At 51.8% G+C, this 13,832-nt stretch overlaps 1 protein-coding gene and 1 long non-coding RNA gene across 4 annotated transcripts in view; one reads left to right on the top strand and one right to left on the bottom strand.

Annotated features, from left to right (window-relative positions):
- LOC116080887 overlaps positions 1-5,958 on the bottom strand; it is a 15,479-nt gene extending 9,521 nt beyond the window's left edge. The window contains exons 1-2 of the long non-coding RNA XR_004114654.1: positions 5,759-5,958; positions 1,592-1,653 (exon numbers count right to left, since the gene is read on the bottom strand). This is a non-coding gene — a long non-coding RNA (uncharacterized LOC116080887). The remainder of the gene's footprint in view (positions 1-1,591; positions 1,654-5,758) is intronic.
- Asb2 (ankyrin repeat and SOCS box containing 2) overlaps positions 2,302-13,832 on the top strand; it is a 46,154-nt gene continuing 34,623 nt past the window's right edge. Inside the window, exon 1 of one of the 3 annotated variants that reach the window (XM_031357550.1) lies at positions 2,302-2,366. The gene's annotated coding sequence lies outside the window, so the exon portion shown is untranslated. Of the gene's footprint in view, positions 2,367-13,150; positions 13,461-13,832 lie in introns of those variants that run through there. The other 2 variants (XM_031357549.1, XM_031357552.1) reach the window with 2 other exon arrangements.

The following is a 13,832-nucleotide window of genomic DNA, read 5'->3' as shown; positions in this document are numbered from 1 at the left end:
CAAGGGCAGGAGCAAGGGCAGGGGCAGGAGCAAGGGCAGGGGCAGAGCAGGGGCAGGGCAGGTGCAGGGCAGGTGCAGGGCAAGGGCTTGTCACAGCCACAGCAGGAAGAGGGCAGGTGCAGGGACAGAGTAAGGACAGGGGCAGGTCAGAGCAGCTCGTACTTGGCTTGTCACCAGCCAAGCTGCTGCTGCAGCATCTGCCCGCCTGCTTCCTCATCTTCAGAATCACTGAGGCCAGCTCCCTGGGCTGTGTATGTGGCCATCAGCAGTGTGCCTCACCACCCCAGGTAATGCTGAAGCCAAGCAGGAGCCTCATCAGAGCAATGACGGTGGTGACTTCCTCTCTCTGGGTCCTCCTAGTGGTCCTCGGGAGCCTGGGCTAGCATTTCCCTTTCACAGAAGGGGAAACAGAAACTCGGAGATGGGCAGTGACCAGCCCAAGGTTACATAGCAGGGTTGAGTCTGGACTCAGGGCTCACTAAACCTAAGTCAAGGACCTTTAAGGTGCACTCCAGCTCAGGATGGGCTGGGTGTGCCACCCTGTCATGGCATTAACTGTTCTCCTTGTGCCGTAACTAGAATTGCCCTATCAGTCCCAACTGTAACACCAAGGTAGCTAGGGGACTTCTTGTTGGTGTTCTGTATAAACTCCACCCCCACAGATACCTGGCAACAGCCTTCCTCCACACCTTACCAGAACATATTCTTAAAGCACTTTTCCTTTTTATGATCACACTTCTAATAGGAGCTGGCTTCTGAGGAAATTCAGAAAAGAATCTCAGGTTGAGAGCAAACTAGTTCAGAGAGTAGCCAGGCTCCACTGTCTCTGTCTTTGACCCTCCACCCACACACTGCTCATCCATTGCCGGTGAGCTCATGAGTAGCCTAGGAGCCCGGCGAAGATCAGAAGAAGGCTGCCTGGAGCCCGTCCATTCGTGGCTAAGCTTGGAAGACAGAGCATTGCGGGCAGTTCCCACTCAGTCTTGCTGAGGGTGTCTGGGTCCGTGATAAAAAAGGAGTAGCTGGTGCGCGCACACTTCTGGTACCGTGGTGGTTCCCTGGTGAAGATGGGGCCCTGCCTAGAATGTGTTCTTTCTACACCGGAGAAAAGCCAGAGCTCACCCACCTATTTTCACCCTTTCCATTAGAACAGACCCCAAAGAGTCCACAAGAGGGCGCCCTCATGCTTTCCCAGACCCGGGCGGGGTACCCAGCCCAGGACAGAGATCCCTTTCTCTGAGCTGGGAAGCAGCTCCCTAGCTCTGGGACGTATGCTGCTTGGAGCCTGGATGAATATCTCGACCTGGGTGGCTTTTACCAGCTCCCTGGGTGGTCTAGACCCAGGCCGCTATTTTATTATCACGTTTAGGATTCCCAATGTACTCCAAAATCCTAATTGTGGGGAGAGACAGCGGGGAGGTAATGTGGGAGCTGTGGTCAGGAGAGCAGGGCATTCTGGGAACCGAGGAGGGATGCCAGTTCCTAAACGTCCTGTTACTGTTCCCAGAGTCCCGAGGCTGTGGATACCTGCATATGCTTCCCATGGGACCAGACCAGTCGATTTGAGGTAGAGATGTATCCCCGGGCTTACCTAAGCACACTGGATCCTTCAACAACCGAGCGCCTTTTCTTGGCTGGCTTCCAAGATCTGGCCTGAGGATAGAGGGGAGTTGGTGAGGATGGAGAATGGGTTTCTCATGCTGAGAGAGCAGGGGTGGTGGGCAAAGACCATAGCAGCCACCCCAGCTGAGAATGGCTGCTGCCAATGGTGAGCAGGACAAAGGACCAGAGCTCTATCAACACGCTGGAGAATTTTGGACAGTGTCTTCCTAGGGCCTCTAGATAGGAGGTCCAGCCGTGACCTTAGCCTTGTGAGGCCCTGAGAAGTGGCCAGCATCAAGCCCTCCCAGATTGTGGTCCTGCAAGCAGCTTGGTCTAGGGAGAACCCCGTGAGACACACCAAGAATTCAAAGCCTAAAAGATCTTTGTGTCTCCAGAAACTCAGTGGTTGCCTAAGAAGCAAGGTCAAGGTGAATTGTGAGGCCATCATCTAACCTGTCTCAATGCCAAACATCCCAGAGCCAGGAGGACATTCAGATCTGGCTAAAACCCCAAGGCTTCCTGGGGGAGGTGGGAGACAGGGGTGGGGTCACCCACATGCCCAGCTGAGCACACAAGGCCCTGGAAGCTGTATGCTTAAGATCTCCACTCTCTGAACAGCTTTTATCCTAGGGAAAGGCTTGGGGACCGCGAGACCGATGCCCTTGGCTGCTGTGCTTTGGCCTGACAGCCTTCCCAGCACTGGACACGACTCTGTATTGCTTATCAGCTCACCATTCCTGTCCAGCCTGTGATTCCTATAAGAGGTATGGAGCTGCCTGTGTCCCTGACTTGGGAATGTGGTTCTGGGCCTCGGTCAAGGGCTAGCTGACTCTTCAGAGAACACTCTATCTGACTCCCTGGCATCTGCTGCATCAGATGCTAGACCTCTCTCTCTGTCTGGCTGAGGATGGAGCTGGACTCTGCACACAGTAGGTAGTTTACAGGTGCTACCCTCGGCCCACCCCCCTGCTCGCCATATGAGCTGAGACAAACTATAGTCCCGCATCAAGGTTCCATGGACCTGAAGGAGCTATGAGACCAGAGGTACGGGGCATGAACACCGGCCACAGGTTAAGACCTGATCCTTGCCCTCTCTCCTCATGGACCAATCCAGAGAGGTATGTGAGTGTCCCCTGTACGTCTGGTGAGCATAGCAGATATTGGGTGCCTGTCCTTGTCCCCTCATCTTGACCACTAGGTACACACATCAGTCCTTGCCTTCCTGAAGTACCAGAGAGAAAACTCAGTCACAAGACTCAGCTCCTCCTTCAATGATACATCTAAGGCACTGGACCTGTGGGGATTTATTCTTGGTTGACCTTCCCTCTCTTACCTTCCTCATCTACTGCATTTTGTGAGATCGTGAGTTTGGGACAAGGTTTATCTTCATGTGTCAGAGACAAGCCTTGTAGTAATAGTAGTAGTAGTAGTAGTAGTAGTAGTAGTAGTAGTAATAGTAACCGTGAGGTATTGTGCCCTTTAAGAGGTAGAGCCTAGCTAGCCTAGCTGGAAGTGGTCATTAGGGATGCTGCCCCAAGAGACTGACATGGTTCTCATGAGATCCCTGATCAAAGTGAGCTGTTGGAAAAGAATGAACTTAACGCTTGATGTGCCCCCCTCTCTCTGGCTTTCCATATCACCATGTAATCTCTCCCTCTGGCATGCACACCCATCATGATGCCATTGGCTATGAAGAGACCCAACTGAGTGTCCTCACTAAAGGATAGCCTATGGGGCTACCCAATTGGGGACAGTCAACTGACAGCCACATGAGTTAAGTAAATCCTTTTACAAACCACACAGCCTTGACTGTCTTGCTCTAGCAATGGAAAGCTGAATAATACACACAGGGTCCTTGTCCCAGGGTCTGTTTCTGAGGGAGCTCAATAAGATGCTGCCTGACAGCTCTCTGTCATGGGATTATTTAAGGGACAGAGGAGTATCCTCCTAGGGCTTCCTCCCACATGTTGTTGGGTATTGCTAGAGATGGCACAGAGGTGTGGGTGAGCCCTGTGGCTTCCATCAAGTGGCTTATGTAGAGTGAGGGTCAGTGAGAAAATGGCCCTGTAGTGCTTTCTCTAGCTGTTGCCTCTTCCAGTTTAACAGATGGATGTCATAGCTGAGGGATACCCACATCTGTCAGACAGCAGAAGCATCCTCAGGAGCTGCCTGGACTTTGAATCCGTGGAAGGAGAGCCAGTGTATGGAAACTAATCAAGGAGATCCCGTTTGTGGAAACTTTTAAGGGTTAAACATTCCACAGCGCTGGCACTGTAAGATGCTATGGAGTTCATTTGTCCCAGCAACCAATCCTGATGAGTTCAAAAGCAGGGTCTTTGGTTCTGTCTGTCTCTGACACCCACTTTCTGAGTGTTGTCAGCAGGCTGAGCATTGTATAGGGTGAAAAACTGAGGCATAGAGCCACATGTCTAGGAGGTGACTCAAAAGCCAGCTTACTGTCCACAGAAGGGCTCCAGGTCTTCCCATCCCACCTCTCTAGCTTCCTAGTGTGCCATACCACTGCCAATGGCCTGCTTCTGGTTCTGTCCCTCTTGTCCCATGGCATTCTGAGGGATGAAGCTAGGCTATGGAGAGGAATGTCTTGCATGATTTTCTTACTTCCCTGTCTCCTTAGTCCCTACCCCTACCAGTAGGCCATGGATCCTGTCCCCAGGAAAACCTTCCACTGCTGTATCCTAAACCCTTCCAACCCACAGGCTGGGCTTCCTATCCCCCAGCTTCTGATTCCTGTATAACCCAGCCATTTTGTTCATGCCCTTTCTTGGTTTCTATCTTGGTCCTGGGCTCCTCTTTTGGCCTGCTTGGCCTTTCTCTCTCTCTCTCTCTCTCTCTCTCTCTCTCTCTCTCTCTCTCTCTCTCTCTCTCTCTCTCGGTTTCTATCTTGGTCCTGGGCTCCTTTTTTGGCCTGCTTGGCCTTTCTCTCTCTCTCTCTCTCTCTCTCTCTCTCTCTCTCTCTCTCTCTCTCTCTCTCTCTCTCTCCTTCTTCTCTCACCACGCTCCCCCTTTCTCTCATGGTCCTGTTCAGTCTGGACTGGTCCAGATGCCTCTGGCTGTGTTCTCTCTCGTATCTACATCCATACCTGGGAGCAGCCATGTCTTCATTTTTCATTAAGCCACCGACACTGTCTCTATGCTTTGGGGGCCTGGGTCTCTGAGCCTGTCTGTTCTGTAATCAAGGGTTATAGCAGTTTGCTGTGACCTAGGGCACATCAGTCAGGTCCCCTGAAAATAGGGTTTCAAATGAAAAATACTGGCTACCCAGTCAGGTGGGGGGAATTGCAGGCAAGCAGCAGGGAGTTGCTTAGCATAAACATATCCTCTGCAACTTCAGAGATATACTTACACTGCAATAGTGTTTTTCTGAAATTAAATCTTAACTAGGCTTTCTGAATCTTAGCTGACGGTCCTACCTTCAAGACTTAGCAAGCACAAGCAACAGACGAGAAGTTACACAGAAAAAAAAAAAACAGGTATGAGCAGGATCGAGGATTTTGAGAGAGTGGGCCAGAGCTGTAGAGAGAGAGCCTATGGAGAATCTGCCCAACTGGAGCTGCACCCAGGATAGACCAGTCCATGAACATAGCTCAAAGAGGAGGAGGAAATGGAAAGAAAAAGCCTGGCCTGGCCTTATCACCCCTACCTGTGCCTCTGGTGATGCCTTGGCCGTGTTAGAAGAGCCAGAGCCTGGGCCTGGCCCTGGCAGCCAGCTCTTGGGGACCAGAGCAGAGGAAGCCATCTTGTTTAATCCTCCTTGGGTTCTGTCTCCTCATACTTACAGAGGACTGACCCTGCCAGGCTGGGTGTAGACAGTTGGTGTGGGCAGGGTCTCAGATGCCACATATAGCCTGAGACCCCTGCCTCTACACCCCTCCTTGTGCTTCTGCCCATCAACAGGCCCAAAGTCAAGGCCCATAGATATTATCAGATGCTGATGTGGCCAGAGGACCTCCAGTCCCTCAAGGCATCACTTGAGTCACCTGAAGCTGATCAGTTTCTCTGGTTCTTCTGCCCTAAAGTTTCTCCTGAAAGTTCTAGAATCCTTCCCCCCAACCCCAAGGGCCTGTCTTCCCCCACCCAAGCCCCCTGCTCCAGCAGCTCTCCACACAGACTATTCCCATTACACACGTTCCCAAACCTTTATCAAACAGGTCCAGCAGGCAGGCCACCCCTTGCCTCCGAGTCTGGGAAAACCTTGTCCTCGCAGAAAGAAGAGAAGAGGTTAATTCTTCTTAGCTTGCAGCCTGCCTCCTAACCCGGGTGTGATTGCAAAGCCCTTGATCCAGTATCCCCAACAGCCTCCCTGGGATGCAGCCTAGCCCCAGGCATGACTGCAGTGTCCACATGGCCCAGCCTTCTCCTGTCTACCCTTGGCTCCTTCTCCCTGCCTTCTGGCTACACCCAACCTCAAGAGGCACCCAGGGACTCCATGGTGTAGCACTAGAAATAGCATACAACTTGGAATAACATGCTGATGCCAAGACTCACCTTACCTCCCACAATTAGGACAGCCTGTGAGAAACCTTCTCCCTATCCCTCCTTCTATCCTTTCCCTGGCCCTTCTATAAACCTCCTCCCCATCTTCTTCACCTCCCCATCCCTTCAGCCCGCCCCTGCATTCCCCTTCATCCTTCTTGTTGACCTCTCTCCTCCCCTCCTTCCCTCTTTTTATCCCCATACCTCCTCCCATTTGCCTCTGTTCTCTGCAGGGCTGGGTAGAGAGAGACAACATCCCAGCAGCTGACACTGCTTCTGGAGCCCAGTAGGGCTTGTGACATTTGGATTATGCTTCTGAGATAAAAATAATAATAGCTGAATTCATTGGGTGTTAGCCTCAAGCAGTCATTCCCTAAACGTCCTCACTGGGACCATGGGCAGTAAGGGGCAGGTGAGTGGGGCAAGGCTAGAGGCTTGCATCTACCCAGCGACCTCCAAGGCCCTTGCAACCAGCTGGAGCCTGCTTCTGTGAGCAGCCTTTGCCTGAGCCTGACAGATACCTGGGTCAGAAACCAGGCCACTGGACTCAGTGGCCAAGAGATGATCCAGGGCGTGCGGCACAACAGACAGTTGATCCTGCTGGGGCAGGAGTGGCACTAAATATAGGGCCAGGGGACCGAGAGCAGGACATAGAACAAGCAGCCAGTTGGCCAGCCAGGAAGGTCCCAGAAAAGGCCCTGCACCAAGTCAGAGTCAGCTCTGGTCCCTGGAGCCTATCTGACAGTTCTCTTGTATATCAGGACAACCATCCTCTTAAATATGCCCCAGCTGTCAGCAGGCCAGGACCTGTGTGCCCCGGTCACACGCTCTGCAGGGCCAGGCCAGGAACCATGACAGTGCAGTTTGGAGGGGAGGTTGGGGGCTTCTGCACCATCAGGAAAAGTGCAAGCAAGGAAAAGGAGGGCAGGAGGGCGGAAAGAAATAGAAAGATATTTACAGTGTTCAGACCCTGCCGTTAGCTGCTTGAGCTGGGGACAGTCAGGGAGGCAGAGCCTCTGTACCAGGGAGCATACGTGGTAAAGAGCACATGTCACCTCTGCCCCAGGGACAGAAGAAGCAGCCCAAGTCCTCTTTGCAACCACTGGTTCCTGAACTTTAACTGGGTCATGCACAAGGCCCCGTGTGCACAAGCAAGCAAGAACATCTGGATGGAGAGAGCCCACAGCACATTCAAGGCCAGCTGAGATGCTCAGTGATAGGCTGTTGTGGAAGGAGGAGCGATAATCTGTGGTCCCAGTGTTCAGAAGTAATATTCTAAAACAATTATCCTGGCTTTTAGTTTCCATTTTCTAAATGGTTAGGGAGACGTGATCCGAACGCCAACTGGTTTACACCTGAGTGCAGACTGTTGTGAGCGTGAGCACAGCAGCAGGCAGCTGCTCAGCTGTTGTCTGAGGCCCTGAGTTCAGCACCAATTCTGGCTTTGTCCTGTGGTGCTGGGAACTGAGTAGGGTGGGCAAGCACTCAACTACCCTGTCACATGCTTAGTCCTCAAAGATATAACCCAGGCTGACTTTGAACTCACCATCCCCCTGCCTCATCTCTGTAGCATTTGCCTACAAGCATGTAATTCATTCCCGTGACCTGCATAGTCTACACGCTGTACAGCAGAGTGTGGACTTTCTTTCGACCCTCGGGACTCCTGATAGGAGAAGGTCTGAAGAGAGTCACACAGAACTTTCCTGAAAAGCTAACCCTGGCACCTAGCTAGGCCCAGGTACTTTCCGATGTGTCAGGCGCCTCCCATACTGTGTTGCTGGAAGTTTATATATTCTGTGTGGGCATGCAGAAGACCACCCATGCACGCCCCTCCCCCAATACCTGCACCAGGAGGGAAATGAAGAATAATAATTTTAGGGGGGAAAAAGGGACCTGGTCAGAAGCTTTCTGTTTTGAAGCCTGTCCCCTCACCCCACCCCCTGTAGATTAGAGGCTCTGGCTATTTTTTTCATTGAAGAATAAAAAGTCTGTGCTTGAGGCAAGTCAGCCAGGCTTGCTCAGCACAGGTGGGCATGTGTCTAATGGGGCTTGAGCCCAGCAAGGCTGAGCCCAGTGAGGCTGAGCCCAGCAAGGCTGAGACCTATTTGATTCTCCTTCCTGTTCTGAGGACCCTCCCCCCTCCTTCCTGATGATCAATGCTGGCTTGCTGGATGGTCCTTCCATGGTGCTCTCACATACCCTTGTGACCTTCAAAGCTGGTTTAGGAGCCTTTCTATGGACAGCCCGGTTATACAACAGTCACAGGACTTGGGGAATGCAAGCATCTAACTCCCTGCCCTGAACAAAGATCCCTCCCCTCGTGCTGCGGGCTTCCTCCAGAGCACACTAAGCATACTGTGCAGGAGGTGGAAGCAGTGAGTGGTCTTTGGTCGCATCCTTGCCTCCAGTCACTGAAGGCATATCTGTGACCCCCACCCCACCCATCATGACAACTAAGATGGCCTCGGGAATGTCAAGTGTCCTCTTCAGGAAAAGTGTCCTCAGTCTCTAACACTGACTGTGCCTTCTGTCTTTGTGAGGAAACAGGCTACTGGGAGCCTTTATGTTTGTAAGTCTTCGTTCTAAGGAGTAAACATGTACATATATACACTATATGCACATATAATAATATACATCATGATAAATCACATGTGCATTTAATATATGTTCTACCACATATGTACATATAATTATATATGTGAAAATACATATAGGATGCTTGCAGCATTATAATATATATGTAAAATCTAAACCTTGCAATCTTTCCATAAGCTGTGGGTACTATCATTTTCTCCCTCTTTTTCTAGATCAGGAAACCAAGGCTCAGAGAGGGCAAATGAGTTGTTTGGGGTCACACAGCTAGAACTGTATCTGGCAGATGACTGTAGGGTTGTGGCTCTGAGATACTGTGCTTCACAGGGACACCAACAGTCCTAGGACTGACTCTGTGTGGGAAACAAGGCAAAATGACATTGGCATTCAGGTTGCTTGGACTTGAAAGCGGCTATTTGTGAGCCCAGGGCCAACTGTCATCCTTCCAAACCTGGACACCACCAAGTGTTTCAGGCTCACCAGGGAGGGCAACTTCCAACCTCTCAGATGTGGAGGTCTAACCTGTCTCTTGACCTTGCTGTGTAGTAAGGGCCCTGCCCTGCTACTCAACCAGGGTCTCAGAGGCTGCAGCTCGATTAGGGAGCACCCTGCCGAGGACCTCAGGTTCCTACCAGGGCTGAATCTTCCTCTGACTTTATAGTTTCCCTTCCTCTGAACAAGGGTGTGGCTCCTTGTGAAATGGGGGCTGCATGCCTAGGGCTCACAGTGGCTGGGTCCGGAAGGTCCTCAGAGAGCCTTGGTTCCTCTCCTGTGACTTCAAGATGTCAACATCTCCCTCACAGCACCAGAGGATGTCCAAAGTGGAAGCATTTTGCTCTACCCCTTTGCATGGGATATAGCCTACTTTTGGGACATCAAAATCCCTGGCCCTTCCCTATGTCCTAAGCCCAACTTCACACCATGACCCAGCATCCACAGTCCAGCAAGCCCAGGGCCTTTCACAGAAGGCTATGTCTGTCTGGCACTCTGTGGTGGATGCTGTTTCTCTGGTCCCTCAGGCTCCCTGGGGAGCAAGACCGAGGGTGAAAGCTGAAACCCACAGCAGCTGCCCTATGGCTGACTGTCCCTGCAGAGGGCCAAATGGGTGACAGCTGCGTGTCCTGAGCTTCGTTCCCTGCAAGCACGGCTCCATGATGGCTGGCTAGATCTCTGTCTAGCCAGCCCTCTCCCTCTCAGTTATGCAGGAGGTCCAGAGGATGCTCTGATGTAGCCAATCAGAAATGTCAGGAGCTGCTGTGGGCAGCAGGATGAGTAGGGTCCCACACATCCTAGCAAGTCCCAGGGGAAGGACTGGGTCTGCACATTCTGCTCTTGCCTGGGGCCCTCCCTCCAGCTGGTGAGCAACAGAAGGCTCCCAGCTCTGCTCTGAATATATTTATATTTGTGGGAAACCTGTTCCCAGCAGCTAACTCAGGCCTGTGGGCTGTACCGGGTTTAATTTAGTCCCTGAGTTCCCCAGGGTGGCTCAGGCATCATGAGATCTACCTCACAGGGGGCCAAGTATCTTGGCCAATGGAAAGGACCAGAAGCCCCTGGAATAGCTCAGTCCTAGGCTCCTTGACTGCCTTGGCCCTCTGATCCCTGAGCAGCAGGAGGGGACTTCTCTTCTGCCGGTGGGTGTGGGAGGAAGAAATGTTCTTAGACCATTGCCTGCTCAGCTCTGCGGAGGGTGGGGTGGGGGTGGGGACAACTTGAGTTTTGAGATTCAGCTGAATCCCCACAACAACCATGGGGATCATCTCACTTGTATTCTCAGAAGACAAAGCTACAGACGGGTCCCTAAGCTAAGAACGGGCTAGGGTTATCTGCCTCCAGGGCCCATGTTGGAAACTGGGGATTCCGTGGGCATTTTCTGCTGCAGGGTGGTCCTGTCTGTGCAAGGCTGATCTGGTACACTCTTGAGCAGCTGAGGGCCACCATAGTGTTATTTTGGCAGCCTGTCAATGGGGAAGGTGAGCTCCCTCCCTGGAGTTTGCCTTGACCTCTGAGGACCCTAGCACCCCCTCCTACAACCCCTTTCACTGTGCCCCCTTCTGCCTCCCAGGACCAAGCCTTTGTCTGCTTTTTCCTGACCTCCCTTCTAAATGCTCCCAGAGCCATCCTTGGACTTTTGTTTGTTTCTCTTCATCTCGGTTATATGAAACCAAAATAAATTTCTATCGAGGTAGTGAGGGCCCTAGCCAGGGTGCTCGGGCTACAGGGTGCTTAATTTAGCTGTGATGTTCCACTCTCCAACTGACGTCATCCTGAGCCTTGGCACTGTCCCGGGCCAGTTTTCATGGCCTCTGCCTGGCTCTTCCCTGCTTGCTCCTTCCATCCTGCCTGGAATAGGGGTCTCTGGCAAAAACGGGGGTTCTGGGTTTCACACTTCACCAATCCTTTGGGTCCTGCAGCAGAGATCCCACAGTTCCATAGGGGTTCTGGGTTTCACACTTCACCAATCCTTTGGGTCCTGAAGCAGAGATCCCACAGTTCCATAGGGGTTCTGGGGCTTCTATAGAATTCCTTCCTTCTGATCTTCTCCAGGCTAACTCTCCTACAGTTTTTGCATCTGTCCTCATTCCACCCTTTCCTGTCCTCTGGAAGATGGTCGCTAGGCTACTCTTGGACCTTCCCTGATGATGGTGACTACGAAATGCCCCAGAAATCACTAGTCCAGGTTATCAGATGCTAGTCATCAGGGACTTGCCATTCAAATGGCTACTGAATGCCATTAATCCATCAAGAAATGGATAATACTCAGAGATGGGAAATCCCACATGCTGAGCATGGAGTTACTGGAACCATTACCAGCACTTGGGGGTGCAAGTCAGCTGACCTATGGAGCCCTGGGTTGGCTATCGGAGGTGCAGTCCTCAGGCCCTGCTGGAATACTTCTTCCTACTGGGCCATGCTCCGTGTCTTCCATACTGAGTCACGGACCCAAAGCCCAGGTCCCTCCCTACATCACAGGAGTGTCTCGACTGCAGGAAACTGGCATCTGAGCCCACAGGCCACAGTCTTCAGTGTGTGGATTGTTATGGCCTTTCTCTGCTGAGTGCTCAGAGGAGCCACAGCACCTCTCTGGGTCTCAGTTGGAAAACAAGGGGTCTGGATAGAACATCCAAGGGCTGTTCCAGATGGAGAAGTAAAGTCATAACACTCCCTGAGACAAGGGAGCTGCGGGTCTGTCACAAACCATAACCGGATTGAGGATGGCATGCTAGCACCAACAGGAACAGAGAATGACGTTGAGTCCTGGTTTTTGTTGGTTTGCCTTTTGGAGACCGTGCCTGTCTTGATGGCTCAACATATTGCACATACGTATGAAGCCATCAAAAGCAAGGAAGAAAAACTTCCCAAGCTTGAGGCCAACTTTTAAGAAGATATTTGAGGTTGGCCCTGCATATTGGTAGCCCAGACCCCAGAGACATGAAACTATGATCTCATACCATCCCATGATTTGTTTGGTTTAGGGTTTTTGTTGGTTTGGATAAGGTCTTGTTTGGTGGCTCTGGCAGTCCTGTAACTTGCTATGTAGACCAGGCAGGCTAGCCTTGAACTTATCAAGATCCACCTGCTTCTGCCTCTGTCTCTAGTGTGCTGGGATTAAAGGTATGTGGCGACACCCTGGCCCATCTTATTATATTGAGGGTCAGGAGTGTGTAGGGTCAGCCTGGATGATCTATCACTGCCATTGTCTGGGGCACCTGTTGGGGATGGAGGAGCGCCCCCTTCTAAAGAGGTCCTTGCTCGGGGTTTGCAGCCATCAGCTTCGCTGCCATCTTCCTCCTCTCCACCCCCCAGTGTCTCTTTTACCTGGGCCACTGGTTGGTATGCAAAGACTTTCTCATGACATGCAGCTACAGATGGTCCCGCTGCCTAACTTTGGAAGTCTACAAGCATTCGTCTATTCCCAAGCACATGGCTAAGAACACCGAGCATCCAAAGGAGAAGAGGGAACAGACTCTTCTCTTAGATCACCTAGTCCAGAAATGGAGATACCCTTTCCCAGACCTGTAATATTAGGTCCCTTCTGTGGCTGACCCTTTCCAGGATTGCAGCATACTCTGTGCTCATTGGTCCATTGCTTTGTGCTCTGGTCTGTGTTCTTTGGCTCCACCCCAGACATCCAATTCTGGACAGCTGGTGTCTCCAAATGTTAGCCTTGGCCACCTGCTGCATGCCCAACACTGACCCTTGAATTTTCTCAAGGGTATTATGCAAGGGTCCTTGTGCACCTCCCTCTTCCTGCCTCTCCTTTAGGGCTCTCCTTTCTCCCTTGCTTTTTATTCTCTTTCTCAGTTCTGTGTCTCTTTATGCACCCTCCCTGTCTTGTCTTTCTGCATTTCCCTCCTCTCTAGCTCCCTCCTGGGTAGTTCTAGAAACATACCCATATATGGGCTCCATGTCAAGGATCACAAATGATGACATCACGTGAGGGCCGAAGCCCGGGATGCTCTCTGAAGTGGGAGCTTGTCTCCCGTGCCCCCGGAGGAGTGGAGGGCGGGATCACAGCTTCCTTAGTGCAATCTTCAGAAGGGAAATCTGAGAGTCATAACGTCTTATAGCTTGGCTTGACATCCATGGTCATGCGGTGGGCCCGAAATAAACTCCCTGCTTCAAAGGAGAGTGTTTCAGAGCTGCCTGGCACAACAGCTGGAAGCTCAGGGCCAGCACAGGAGGCAAACTCAGAGAGCATGTTCTGAATTCAGACAGTCAAGAAAATCTCTTTGTTGCCCGATCTGTGCCCCTGCTGCAGAGCCTTGCAGGTAATGCTTGCTTTTGACTTGGTCATGGAGACTTTGGAAAGAATTGCTGGGCGGGCTGGGACCTGCAGCTTCAGGACCCACTGAGACCGGTAGCCAAACTGTGCCCATGTTTTTCTCTGTCTCTGTCTGTCTGTGTCTGTCTCTCTGTGTGTCTGTGTCTATGTCTATGTCTGTGTCTGTCTGTCGGTTTCTGTTGGTCTCTGTCTCTCTCTCTGTCTCTCTTCCTGTCTCTGTCTCGCTCTGTGTCTCTGTCTCTCTCTGTGTCTCTCTGTGTCTGTCTCTGTGTCTGTCTCTGTGTCTGTCTCTCTGTCTCTCTGTCTCTCTGTCTCTCTCTGTCTCTCTGTCTCTGTCTCTCTCTCTCTCTCTCTCTCT

The sequence above is a fragment of the Mastomys coucha genome, unplaced genomic scaffold (assembly GCF_008632895.1).
Source record: "Mastomys coucha isolate ucsf_1 unplaced genomic scaffold, UCSF_Mcou_1 pScaffold6, whole genome shotgun sequence".
Lineage (NCBI taxonomy): Eukaryota > Metazoa > Chordata > Mammalia > Rodentia > Muridae > Mastomys > Mastomys coucha.
This window is presented reverse-complemented; position numbering and strand designations above follow the sequence as displayed.